The following is a 15088-nucleotide window of genomic DNA, read 5'->3' on the forward strand; positions in this document are numbered from 1 at the left end:
CCAGGAAAGCATGGTCCTTAACTCAAACATTTGTGCTCTTTCTCTTTGGGAGTAGTTTGGTGTGGTTTGGTTTGAGGAATTCTTAACATTTCTTGAGAGGTCCAGTATATTGCTAATACCCGCTGCATCTTTTTCACTCCCCTTCTTTCCAAAGAGCCCTTCATACATTTTCTCAGACTTCTACCCTACAGATTTTGCTTACTTAAAAATCTATTAATAAGAAAATATGGAAATATAATTTTTATTGCCAAAGATCTTTTCTAACAGCGTAGTTACATTCTAACAAATGTTATTAATAGATCAGTTGGCACATGTAAATATAATACAACTAAATTTAGTTAAAATGGGCACTTTGAGCTTTAATTTAAAAAGCATATCATTACTTTTAAAATAAAAAAAAAAGGCAATGAATATTCAGTAAATTAAGTGGAAGGATCCTTGGCCTGGGGTCATCTGATTGCAGATGACACTACCATCAGACAAAGTTGATTGGTTTTGCTGGCTAGTAAATACCTTCTTTTTACCACAATAATTTTTATGTGTGTCTATGTAAAGTCCATCCATGTCTTATTGAAAAGTCTTCCTAACCAAGAACATTTTTTCTTTACTCAACATATACACATATTTAATACTATATTCATGGAGAGGAAGGTAGGAAATGAATCCTGCATGATAGCCAGAGAATACAATGGAAATTCTATTTGAAGATGACTGTTCATGGCAATTTCTTGCTCCATGCACTTTTGCTTCCCTGAAACTGTGTTTGTGATGCTAATGCTGATTGGGAGGGTGTATGACATATCACATATTAAACTAAAATATGAAGGTCTTGTTCAAATAAAAGAAGTGAGATGCAAACTAGTAATTAAGAGCTATTAATTAAGAATTAACCTTTTGGAAATCCACCTCTCATAACTGCAGAGCAAGTATGCAAGAGCATAGTGTGGTGACAGATGACTGTATTTCTAAAGATATGCTGTCTGCTGACTACAGTTTATGTGCCCTTATAATTTGAAATAGACTGATAAGCAATTGGGTAATTCTGAGATAATCCTAAACCTCTGTAAGCCCTTTTGAATATTTTAGTAAGCAAATGTTGATATGGTAATCCCATGTTCATATTTACATGTATTTTACTTTTTTAGGAGAATATTGCTATTTTAGGAATAGGCACATAAGAGATGGAAAATATTTGAGTTCTGCAGTACTAAGAGATTAGGAAAACAACTACTTAATGCATATATCACAAGCTCCCTAGTGACGGGATTATTTTTTACATATTAGATTTATTTGTTGCATTTATTATGAACATTGAACAATTACGTATTGATGATACTTTATTTGACATCTTCATAGATCTAATATACTAACTTTGTTGTAAGTAATCTGCACAATATTTATGATTTTTTTGATGGATTGGTTGACCTATTCTTCATTACATTTTTACTATTAAATCCATCATACATAAATGTTAGAGTATACACTGTACATAATACAGTATATCATCTTCAGTACTTACAATTTGCCCCTGTTGAGAATCACTTGGGGAAGTTAAAAATGCAGATTCTGGGGCCCACCTATTCAGATTCTCATTTTGATGGGACCAGGAATCTGACTTTTCACGAAACCCAGAATTGATTCATGGAGGTATTTTTAGCATAAATTGAGAGGCACTACTCTCTAATATTTGAAGAGAAAGTCATTTGCTAACCTATAACATGTTTTGTTTATGTAAGGAGCACATATTGTGTTAATTTCATCTTTCTAGTCACACCCATTGTAAGCACTCTTCCAGTTGTACCTCCCATAGTAGAAAGTGTTGTCTCTACATTTTCTCATTTAACTACCAGTAAAAATGTGTCTTGGGAGATGAGGCCTCTGGCTTCATAAAACTATAATTCATCAGACTTTAGCCTTTTGAGATTAGTACTAAAAATAATAACAAAACACCATAGTTTTCTGCTTAGTTTGTTTTAATTAGAAACCTTGCCCTTTTATTTATTTAGTATTCTTTCACCTTCATTATTATTGAGAGTTTTCAGTGGGTCATCATGAATATACTTGCATTTGCATATTAATACAGGAAAATTCTAAGTGTAAAGACATAATTAAATTTCAAGGATCATTTTGTACCCAAGATAACATTTATAAGCCAATTTGGAATTTCTCCTATGAGATACCTGAATCTAAAAGGTTAAGTAGTGGGAATTTACTTCATGTTTCAAACTAAATCTAAATATTGCAAAATCGCCTTCTTTTTATTTATTTTTTTTTAATTTTTTTTTTCAACGTTTATTTATTTTTAAGACAGAGAGAGACAGAGCATGAACGGGGGAGGGGCAGAGAGAGAGGGAGACACAGAATCGGAAACAGGCTCCAGGCTCCGAGCCATCAGCCCAGAGCCCAACGCGGGGCTCGAACTGGCGGACCGCGAGATCGTGACCTGGCTGAAGTGACCTGGCTTCACCGACTGCGCCACCCAGGCGCCCCTAATCGCCTTCTTTTTAAAGCAATCATCCAGATTTCAAGAGAATGATTCTTTGTAGAGTTGACTCCTGTGATATGATATGTTTAGGAGAATATTATGTTAAAACACATGTTGTCAGAAATATTTCAGAAATGCTCTCATTGAAACCATGGTGATTTTGGTCACTGGGCAGAGAACCTAAGGAATATGTAATATATGTAATGACTCAGTGAAGATGATTGTTTTAAAAGCAGCACAATAGGGATGACTAGTGGTTTCTTAATTTTTTTTTTAACTATATTTCTGTTTCCCTACAAATGTATTTGGGATCCCTTTCAATAAAAGAAAAGTTTGGAAGTTGTATTGCCTCATGGATCATCTACCCTCTATCCTCAAACATCTCCCTTTCTGGCCCTTTGCCTTTGGCCTACTCTCTTCAATCAACTACAGTCTGGCCTCTCCCTTCACTACCACATTGAAACTACTCCCGCTAAGTCACCAATGACTTTCTAATTGCTAAACCCAAAGGAAGCTTTCCAAGTCTCAGTGCTGTGCCAAAGCTATGTTGGAAATTGTGGTAAAAGGAAAAAGGTGTGCCCTGTATACACTTATTAAGATATCCTCCCATATTTTGAACCAAGCAGAAAAAGTTAGTAAAAGCTCTACAATCAGAAAACATGATTATTTATAAAGCCCCACGCTGTCCAATTTATTGGCCCACCATTGTCAACCCCAAAACCTGCCTGTGGGAAAACAAAGGCTTTGCAGGTTCAGGAACTGCAGGCTGTCATGATGCACAGTAATGTTGTGTAATAAAACATACACACAGCAACCTTGTCTTTATTTAAATTTTGATCTTTTGTTCATCATGGATTCTTTTAATTTTTATTTTTAAAATAATGCATTTACATATTTTGATTACTGATTGATGCCCCTTAAAGTGTTTTCGCCCAAGTGGATGCTTCACTCACCCCTAATTCCAGCCCCGCACGCAGTACTTGGTCTCTGTGCACTGGGTACTATTTTTTCTGTATCTTAAATCTGTCCCCTCTAAGTTTCTGTCACACTGTTGTCTTCTGATTCTTTTGAGTTCTGCAGTACTAAGAGATTAGGAAAACAACTATTTAATGCATATATCAGAAGCTCCCTAGTGACAGGGAGTCACCAGTATTCCTTCTCAGTATCTTTCCTGGGATGCTCTTCTATTTTTTGAGCCCCTCAGTATTTGTTGCTCTCAGTAGCTCATGCTCAATGCTTTAAGCATGCTGTTGTTTATACTCTTCCTGGCTGCATCTGCTCATTTCCAGTGCTATTGCTTTTATCCACGCCTTCATTATTTCATGGCTGGAGAATTGCACTAGGCTGCTAACAAATTTCTCTCATTTTCATGCTGGCTTCTTTCTGATCCAAACGCAGGCGGAATGATTTTTTCCTGAAGTGAATACGTAATTCATTTATTTGTTAACCAAATATTTATTTAGTTTTTTTTTTTTTTCCTGCACCAGGGACTGTGTCAGATTCTAGGGGTAAATCATAAGCTGTACTGAATTCTTATCTAAATATATTTGCATGATGGGTTGGGTGGGTGGGAAAGGGATTTCCCCCTTTTCTCATATTTTGACTATAGAAATTTTTGAATATTTATATCTTCCAGTCAGTTGTACATAAAGTGGTGGAAGGCTAATTTAGCTTTCTAAAAAATTGTTTTTCATTAAGGGGTTGGAAATTATGACCCACTGACTTGTTAGTACTTTGAATTTTCTTCTAGACTCAGAAATACAAGATAATGTAATCACCCTTTTTCTTTACTTTTTATTTCTGAGTCAATAGATTTTATACATATTGCTAACTGTATCCCAAGTCTTAGAGCATATGTGTTGCCATAGCCTCTAAGCAAATTGTAATCCAGTATAGTGACATGTTTTACTTAGCTCACACTGTGTGTGTGTGTTTGTTTTAATTTAATTCAGTTATTTTTTAAATTAATAGACTTTATTTTTTATAGTACAGTACTGCAGTTTTAGATTTACAGCAAAATTGAGCACAGAGTACAGAGGATTCCCATGTATCTTTTCCTCATGGATGTACAGCCTCCCCACTATCAACATCATACCCAGAGTGGTACATTTATAACAACTGATGAACCTCTAATTATGTCTGATGCACATATTTTCATAATTCTTATTTCCACTTGTATATCTTTTTAGTGAGATATCCAGATCTTTTAACTGGATATCTAAGTCCATTTTTTAACTGGACTACCCATTTTCTTATTATTGAGTTTCAAGGGTTCTTTCTATATTTTGGATAACAGGTTTTTTTTGAAAATATTTCTCTCAGTCTGTGGCTATCTTCCAATTCTCTTGATAGTGGCTTTCACATAGTATATTTTTAATTTTAATGAAGTCCCACTTATCAATTCCTTATCATGGATCATGCCCGTAGTGTTGTATCTAGAAAGTCATTGCCAGATCCAAGGTCATCTGGATTTTGTTTTATGTTATATTCTAGGAGGTTTATAGTTTTGCATTTTATATTTAGGTCTATGATCCATTTTGAACTAATTTTTATGAAGGTTGTAATTTCTGTATCTAGATTGATTTTTTTTTTTTTGTGTATGACTGTCTAGTTATTCCAATACCATTTGCTGAAAAGACTGTCATTCCTTGACTGAATTGCCTCTTTCTTTGTCAAAGGTCAGTTAACTATATTTGTGTGGATCTATTTGTGATAGATAGATAGATAGATCTGTTGTGACCTCTCCATTTTGTTTCATTGATCTATTTGTCTATTTCTTCACCAATACCATGCTGTCTTGATTACTATGGTCTTATTGTAAGTCTTGAAGTCGGGTGGCATCAGTCCTCTGACTTTGGTCTTCTTCAATATTATGTTGGCTATTTGGGATCATTTGTCTCTCTTTATGAACTTTAGAATCATTTTGTTAATATCCACGAAATAATTTGCTAGGATTTTGATTGGGATTACACTGCATCTATAGATCAAGTTGGAAAGGACTGACACATGGACAGTATTAAGTCTTCCTATCCGTGAATATGGAATATCTACTTAGTTCTTTGATTTCTTTCATCAGAGTATTATAGTTTTATTTATATGGATCTTGTATGTGTATTTTTAGATTTATACTTAAGTACATTTTGGGGTGCTAATGTAAATGGTATTTTTTTAGCTTCAAATTCCACTTATTCATTGTGACCATGTTGGAAAACAATTGACTTTTGTATATTCTCCTGTGTATCAACTTTGCTATAATTGTTCCAGGAATTTTTTGTTGATTATTTCGCTTTTTCTCCATAAGGCAACCATATCATCTATGAACAAAGACAGATTCGTGTCTTCCTTTTTCATCTGTAAATATATTATTTCCTTTTCCTGCCTTATTGCATTAGCTAGGACTTCCCAATTGATGTTGAAAAGGATTAGGAGAGGGGACATACTTCATTTGTTCTTGATCATAGAGGGGAAACATCTAGATTCTCATCATTAAGTATGATGTCATCTGCAGGATTTTTATATGTTTTTTTATCAAGTTGAAAAAGTTCCTCCCTGTTCCTAGTTTGCTGAGAGGTTTATTATGAATAGGTGTTGGATTTTACCAAATATTTTTTTCTCCATCTATTATGTATGTATGTATATGTATATATATACCTATATATACATATACATACATACATATATATGTATATATTTTTTCCCTCTAGACTGTTGATATAATGAATTACATTAATTGATTTTTGAATGTTGAAAGCAGCCTTGAGTATTTGGGATGAATCCCACTTGCTCAGAGTGTGTAATTTTATACACAGTGTGTTTTTTTAAAAATGTGTGATATTCAAAAATTGAGACCTACCCTAACTTCATTTTGGGATTCTTTGACAAAGAAGAATGGCCATCTTTGAACTTATCATCCCATATGGCAACAGTCTGCTAGTCTTGCTACTTCTAACTTTACCAGTCTTTGCAAGTCTTCATTGCTTTATGTCCAGTAGCTTCACTTATTTCCATTGCCAGCCTAAATGGACTCAAGCATCCTCATTCCTCAGAGCCAATGAGCATGCTCCAAGTGCTTATGTTACTTCACTATGTGTTACCTAAACCTCTTCACATTGTTGAGTCTCTTCATTCCTTTGCACTTGTAACCCTATTATACTCTTACCACTTCTTTTACATGAATCCTGTTCTTACCACCTTTTAAAGTTGAAGTTCATTAAAATCCCACCATTGGTCTTTTCTTTTTCTCTACACATTCAGTATGGACAGTTATCCCCTCTTGGTGGTTTTTCACATCCTAGAGTCCCTGCTCTTCTCCCTTGTGCATACTACTGACTTACATTAATATTAAGATATTTGTTGGGTATATAAAGTGTCCCAAGAAACCATAGAAAACATCAAAGGAATAATGACTTGAGACAGGCCTTTAAAGGGAATGGTGAGTCACAGATTTGAAATGATGGTGATAGTTGGAAGAAATGGGAAAAAAGGATATACGTCATGAAACATATTGACAGTCTGGAAATGTGTTCAGTTTATTGTCACTAGTCTAGTTGTAATCTTAATTACAGGGCAACAGATGAAGTTCTAAAGCTTCCTACCTATTTAACAATGAAAGAGTGTCCTCAAATCAAACACAATCTTAAAGACCAGTCTGGAAAGAAAATAATATTTAGATCTTTCCTTGTTATAGGGTTTGTTTGTTTGTTTATATAGCAGTTACATCCATACAGTGGAATATAACTTGTCAATAAAAAGGAATGTGGTAGTGATACAAACTATGATGTGATGAACCTCAAAAATATAAGTAAAAGAAACCAGAAACAAAGATCACATATTATATGACTATAACATTATATATCCAAAAATGACCAAACAGTGGTTTTCTGGGGCTAGGATTGGGAGTGAGGATTGGCTATAAATGGCATAAGGAAGCTTTTGGAGATAAATAAGTTTTCTAAAATTGGATTATAGTGCTGGTTGCATTATTATATAAATTTACTAAAAAAAACCATTGAATTAGACACAATGGATATATTGTATAAATTATATCTCAGTAAAGCTATTAAAAATAGCAATAGGTAGTCTTTTTCTATGCACTTATAAAGCAGAGTGGGACTAAGCAAGGTGCCCCAGCACACATAGCTGATAAATATTAGGGCTAGCATATGAACCTAGATAGTCTCTGTTCAGAGTACTCAAAAGCATTTTTCATTAATTGCTTCCTTCTTAATCCCTAATATAACCATATGAGATGATATAATTAATATAATGTTCCCATTTTACAGATGAGAAAATAAGCCTAAAGATTAAACAACTTGCCCAAGGTCATAGAGCTCATGGTTTAGTTGGAACTGAAATTAATATCATTTTGAGTTAATTGACCAAGCAGCAGTTATCCCTGATGCATCAGATAGTTTATATTTATAAATAACTGGCAGAGGTGGTAGCATTGTAAGTGTGAAATCCAGAAAGCCAAAGCGACCTTACCTTTTAGTAATAACTTGTTGGGCTGCCTGGCTGGGATCTAGGACTTGATATACAGTACAAAGCCTAAGGCTAAGTGTCTGTGAATGGACACATGGTCTGAGAGGGAAGGGTCAGTCTTTTTTTTTTTTTTTTAACATGGGTGGGAATAATCTCTTATTTCTTTAATTATTCTTATGTAGGAACTGACTGATTTCTAGTAGCATTTTGGTACGTATGTCATGTACCAAGAATCTGCAGCTTGTCACTCCAAATGTTCTTTTGGAAATTTTCTAGAATAATTTCCTAAAATTTATAGTGGTCACTATACAAACTAGCAGAAGTTAATAATAATGATAATCTTGTGGTTACTGAGTGATTACTATCTAACAGATCGGTGTTTTACTGCTATTAACTCATTAATAATTACAAAAACCCTAAGAGCAAGTTACTACTGTTGTAATTTCTCTTCGCTTTTCAGATGAGGGAACTGAGGCATACTAAGACTAAGTTATTTGTTCAAGGATACTCAGCTAGTAACTTGCAAAGCCAGGCTTTGAGCCCAGGCAGTCTGGCTTGGGTCTCAGTAATTAATAACTACGATAAGGCTGCATCTCAAGGCTGTAAATCTTGGGAGAGTCAATCTCTGGTGGGGGTGGGGAGAGGTGTTCACTTATTCATTCATTTAGTATTTGTTGGTTGTCAACTGTTATGCAGTATACTAGGACATTGCTAGTAATTAAATATGGTTTTAACTGCAAATTTTATGAATAAACATGCTATCTTTTAATATAGCATTTCCTTGAATTTAATATTTTGAATAGACTAAGAGAAGTTTTACCTTTTGTTTTTTTATCCCATCATCTTTATCTTGTTTTGAAAAACATAAAAACAATATGAATTTCATATGGTGTAATAGTAGTAAGAATGATCATCAGAGCATTTTCATCTTGTCACTGTGTTTTTTAATGTGTGTGAATTCATGACAGATATGTAAAACAAGAGTTAAAAAAAAGTTCATTTAGTACATCCCACTAATCATTCCCTATGAATAATTCTCTATGGTATTTTGGCAAAGACAGGCTCTTGTCTAATTTTAAATGACTCAATTGAGGAAGCTTCAGCTGGAGGTTGATTCTAGAGGCTAATGGACTTGGTATGAAAGGTTTCTAACATTGAGCCTAATTTTCCACTCCTTAAAATTTTAGAGCACTACTTCTAATTACTTTCAGTAACCTACTCAGCCTCTGCTGCCTCCTTGGTTCACACTATTTGTGACTCACTTGCTGTCCTTCTAGATAGGTATTATCTCTCCCCACTGTGAATTATTTCCAAGTGAAGCATATCAGTTATCTTTACATGGGCTTTTAGTCCCTATATTGAGGGATGATTATATGTGCTTTCTCTTTGATTTGGGGCTGTGTTATGCATAAATGTACCAAACTGCATATTAATCTTTGATTTAAATTTGTGAATTTCAAATCTCTGAATCAGAATTCTAATAGATAGTCTAAACAATGCCCATTTACTAAATTCGTAGGTGTGAAATCCAGGTCCATATTACCCAGTTTTTTAATACACAGAAGATCTGAATGCTTTTCCTATTTTCCATAGATACATGTCCAAATAAAAACTCTTAAATGGATATTAAATAAATGTTTATGTAGATTTTAGGTATATGAAGTCTAATGGCACTTTTCAAAAGAGAAATAATGATCATGCAGAAACAATGATTTTTTTATGACTAAGAAGTGTGAATTTTCTAGAAGCTGTCAGTCAGTAGTTTATTCTTATTTTTTTTATTTAAAAAATTTTTTTAAAATGTTTATTTATTTCTGAGACAGAGAGAGACAGAGCATGAGTGAGGGAGGGGCAGAGAGAGAGGGAGACACAGAATCCAAAGCAGGTCCAGGCTCTGAGCTGTCAGCACAGAGCCTGATGTGGGGCTCGAACTCACAAACCGTAACATCATGACCTGAGCCGAAGTCTGTCTCTCAACCAACTGAGCCACCCAGGTGCCCCAGTAGTTTATTCTTATTGATTGACATATTTCTTTCCACCTTTATGTAGAGACTCTTCATAGGTCAAATAATTTTACTGTTTGTTTCTTGGTGCAGCTACCAGGCTTTCCGCATTAAATATAATACATTGAGGCACATTTCTTCCCAGAAGAAATAACTTCATCTTGCTCGTCTCTTATCAATAACTTGCTATTATTTTTTTGTGGATTATAACCCTTTCACATCCTAGCCATAGCTGCTAGTCTAGTCTGTGTTTCAGATGGAAACAGTCACAAAGGAGGATTTATTGTAAAGTTTAAACATACATTATTTTGTGAAAATTGTATATATTACATAACATAATTATATATTGTTTTTCCAGGGGGAAATGCTACCTTCCACAATGCTTGGTGGTGATTTTTCCTTATTTCTACCCACACACTATCATGGAAAGTGCTGTCTGGTCACATCTGAGACTGAGAGCTGGGATACACATGTTGGAACGAATCCTTGATTAGCAGGGTCCCATACTGAGCTGTAGTCTGCTTGCCTGTGTCCCTGCTGAGAATTCTTATGTAAAGGTTTGTCTTGACAGGCAGTCCTATAAAAACTGGATCTTATCTGCTATATTGCTTTGATATTTCAATCTAAATTGGATAGATTTTACACTTTGACACTTGGTATATTGTCTTTCCTTCGGATATACAGCTCATAGCTATATTAACATTTACTGAAAGTGCTAAAGCAATTCCCACATCAAAGTAATCCTGCTCCATAGTGTTCTTTCAGAGTAAACCCAAGGTGCCATGTTTCAGGACAGGTGAAACATAATTTCTATCCTTTAATTACTTAAAAATCTCTGTACACACTACTAGTAGCTGAAGAAACTGGATCTGCTATAACCAGGCCAAGTCGTTATGGCCAGGTGCTAATAAATGATTCTCTCTTTATCTGATTTTTAGTTCCCAAAGTTGAGTGTGATTAGAATCAGTTGGAGGTTTGCTAAAAACATGGATTACTGTCTCCATCTTCAGAGTTTCAAATCTGTAGTCTGGATGGGGCCTAAGATTTTGCATTTCTGACAAATTCCCAGGTGATGCTGGTGCTTCCGGTCCAGGGATCACATTTTAAGAACTGGATTATAGAGTGTTTTCTAACCACAGTGCTTAAGGCTGTGAATGGGCCAGATCCCTTCTGGAGCCCATGCTGGAGAACCACAGAACTAATACACTGATTGGCAAGCTTATTCTGAATTGGAGCAGATGGTAAATATTATAGGGTTGTGGACTTGTGGGTTAGACAGTCTCTGTTGCAACAACTCAACTCTGCTGTTATAGTAGGAAGGCAGCCATAGACAATACAGAAACAATGGATGTGTTTTCTGGGCAGTAAAATTTTATTTGCAAGAAAAGACAATGGGCTGAATTTGGCCTGTGGACTGTATTTTGCCAATCCCTGATCTGATTCATCTATGAGTTACTTGTACCTTTCCTGGCTCACAAATTATCTGTATCCTGTACAGTAGCCAGCAACTGTGTGTCCAACTTTGAGCTGAGAGCTTTGGGGGAATATATATAAGAAGCATACTGTTCTTCAAAAGATTAGATCACTATAGTATAGTCTTCAAAAAATTTAAATTCCTAGGCTGGAAGGGATTTCATGATATGAGTGAATCTTGGAGAATGAGTAGAAACTAGGCAAAAGAGAGCAAAATAAATGTCTTAGAAAGGAAGGCCAGCAAGAGAAAATGCATGGAGGGAACACTGTATTCTTCCAAAGGGCAGCAAGGAGATTTGTGATATGGAAAGGATTGAAAATATTAAGAGCCACAGATGCCATTTAACTAGCATTTATTAAATGTTATTAAATGCATAACTAACATTATGCGTTTATTGTGCATACTCTCTATATTGGCACAGTGATAGGTCTCTGGGGCATAGCTAACCAAGGCATAGCCCTTGCCTTCAAGAATCTCAGGTGTATCAAGATAGTACAGAATTCCAAAGCCATATACAGGTATCACGAATGAGATATTCTAAAATTCTTAGCTCATAGTGGGCTTTTCAAAGGGCATTAAACTGAAAATGAAATTTATATGGTTGACAACAGGGAATTTTTGTTAGTTCTTGATCAGTAGAGTGGCTTGAAGAAAACTTTAGGAAAAGTCATCCTCCATAAGCTAGTAAAATGGTAACCTTATAAAAGAACGATTGTTAGTAATAAACTCACAGAAAATTTGCTAAGTTGTATAATAGTTGTATTGGGTTGTTGTTTTGCTTGGTTTTGGTTTTTTGTTTTGTTTTTATATACTTATGAAGATCCAAAATTAGTATGTTATGTTTGTATTAAGACATTATAAGAACTCAGGACAAATTCTAGGGAGTGGTACCATTTTGTCTTTGTGATACAGGTATATACCATTTAATAGTCTGTAAAAAGAAAAAACCTCCATAGACAAGTGGAGCTTTTTATTTCTGAGATTTTATTCCTAAAACATTGGATATAGGGTCTCAGTGCAGTCTATTATCAAATTAAACATCTAGTGGAGCTGATGGTATGTGTTGGTGTGAGTGTTTGAATAAGATGATCTCTAAGCTTCCTTCTAATTTCAATGTTCTGACTTTGGATGATATTTGAAAGATCCACAAGGAAAAAATTCAGGCAAGTTTCCCTAAGAACCTGAGAAAATCACATCCTGAATAATGCATTTCAAAACATGAAACTAGATTTTATTTCACTTAGTAAATAAAATCCTGAATTCGTGGTTTAAAAAAACAAGGGTTGATCAAAGGCATTATTTTGGACAAGATAAAATATGACTTTTCAGTATCTAAACTATTTTACACAGTTTGATTTTTAATCAAATGCAGAGATACAGATGACAGCATGCCATTTTTAGCTAGTTAGATACCAAGAGAAAGGTGATGGGTAAATTCTCAGGCCTGTGACTTGTAGCTGGACAACTTAGGTCTCCATGAGCATGCCAATATCATTTTTATAATGGCTCCTTCATTTTCAGTGTTGAGGGAGAGCAGAAACCTACATTTGTACTAAGACAGTAATCAATTTCTTGCCCAAGCTTGGATAGAATATTGAGGTATTTTTAAATAAAAATTGAGAATTTAGTAGTTATCTTCAATCCTCCCCATTTCACATCACAGTTATTCCCCACAAATGAGATATTCTAAAATGTCCTGTCTCTATGTGTGTTTGTGTATGTGTGGATATGAATCTATACTGATGATATAATGTCACTAATCTTGAGCCAAGAACTTTATTTGAAAATAAGTGGGTCCACAAAGCTTCTCATTGCTGTATTGACCAAGTTAGGTTACTGTTATCAAGAAGCTTGAAATTGGTGAGAAAAGAAAAAGAAGGGTTGGATGAGACTTCAAAATTGGATAAATCTGCAGGAACTACCTGAATCAATTTTTCCTGAAAGCAGAAAAAATTTAAGAGAAAAATCCAGAAATTTTATTTCACTCTTTATTTTGGTAGTTGAGTACTTTATGACACATTATTTACTATTACTTAAAGTTTAAGGGAGATATATGATTTTGAAATGTGGGAGAAAAAATTAGGAAAGCAAAGAGAAAGTAAACACAAGGAGTCACAAGTTTGTGCAATACTGCAAGTTGACTTTGATTGAAGAAAATGAATAATTTGTGGGGAATTTTAAAAGGAGGATAAAACACTGTACAGTTTTCAGATATTGCAAAGCTAAGGTCAAAATATAAAAATAGGAGAAGTAAAAATAAGTAGCTCTATAATTATGGCATTGTTTTGTTAATGTCTTTTTAATTTATTTTTGAAAGAGAGAGAGAGAGACAGCGTGAGCGGGGAAGGGACAGAGAGAGGGAGACACAGAATCTGAAGCAGGCTCCAGACTCTGAGCTGTCAGCACAGAGCCTGACCGGGGCTTGAATTTGTGAACTATGAAATCATGACCAGAGCCAAAGCCTGCATGCTTAACTGACTGAGCTACGCAGGCACCCCGAAATTATGGCCTTATTCATATCACAGCCCATAAATATGAAATGTAGATAACTAATTTTAGTATTAGGGGATCTAAAATAATAACGAAAGTCTGTCAATCTCCTGAAATGCTTTATATCCATTATTGAGCATCTAATATGTGTTAGGCAATGTGTTAGGCACATTGCATACAATGTCTCTACTCCTCGCAATAGATCTTCAAATTAACTATTTTCACCCTAATTTTAAAGTGAAGAAATTAATAGTTACAGAAATTACCCATAGTTACACAGGTATTTACTGGAAGAGCCAGGCTTTTAGTCTTAGCTATGCTCTTTCTACTACACTTTTTTTCCTTTGTTTAACCCTTTCTCCCCAAACAGATAATATCACCTGGTGTCCAGTTACTTGTTTTCCACTTTATCTTTTATTAAGTTTCTTAGTACATGGCACAAGGTAAGTGTGCCAGTTAGGCTAGCTAAATTAAGGCACATAAAACATAAAAATGAGAGCAAGAGAGAAAAGTATTTGTCTGATTGTGTATACATTTGTCCTTGAAATGTTGTTCTTTAAAAAAAATGTGTAATTATACATTTTTGCAAAAAGAGTGAATAATTTCAGGCTGCTTGCAGTAAAAAGAACTGATAAAGTAACTTTAAAAAGGATTAACTAAAGAATGAAATTCAGGAGCCAACTGATAAATTATCTAATACAGCTCCCAATTTAAACTGATCACCTCTGTTTTTTGATTTATGAACAGGAAATGAGCTTTGACTGTTAGGCACCTGGATGAAGAGCCCTGGGTTCAGCTTGTCAGAGTCCTGTAGCCTACAAAGACCCTCTGCTTGCACTAGGATCATTCGATTGAAGTAAGACCTAATTACTTTAATTAGAAAGTAAGACTTTTACTCTTGAGTCAACTTTTAATAAGGTGACTTGGCATACCTCTATTATGTGCCAAAAACTGCTTATTTGGGGGGAAAGAATGAGAGCATTATTCTGTGGCAAATTCTTATGCATTCCAATTCCTATTCATCTTTTATTTCATGGACTTGAATACATTTCTTTAGATAGCATTATCTAAGTATTTTAATTCCAGGGATCTGTGGGTGGCTCAGTATGTTAAGTGTCCAACTTCAGCTCAGGTCATGATCTTGCACTCCCTGAG

At 34.7% G+C, this 15088-nt stretch overlaps 1 protein-coding gene across 3 annotated transcripts in view; it reads left to right on the forward strand.

The window, feature by feature from the left end:
• Positions 1-15088, forward strand: part of NAALADL2 (N-acetylated alpha-linked acidic dipeptidase like 2) — a 1339397-nt gene that overhangs the window by 299222 nt on the left and 1025087 nt on the right. For all 3 annotated transcript variants that reach the window (XM_040480794.1, XM_040480792.1, XM_040480793.1), the window contains exon 3: positions 14681-14789. The gene's annotated coding sequence lies outside the window, so the exon portion shown is untranslated. The remainder of the gene's footprint in view (positions 1-14680; positions 14790-15088) is intronic.

This window comes from Herpailurus yagouaroundi, unplaced genomic scaffold (assembly GCF_014898765.1).
Source record: "Herpailurus yagouaroundi ecotype Mexico unplaced genomic scaffold, PumYag 159, whole genome shotgun sequence".
In the NCBI taxonomy this organism is placed as follows: domain Eukaryota; kingdom Metazoa; phylum Chordata; class Mammalia; order Carnivora; family Felidae; genus Herpailurus; species Herpailurus yagouaroundi.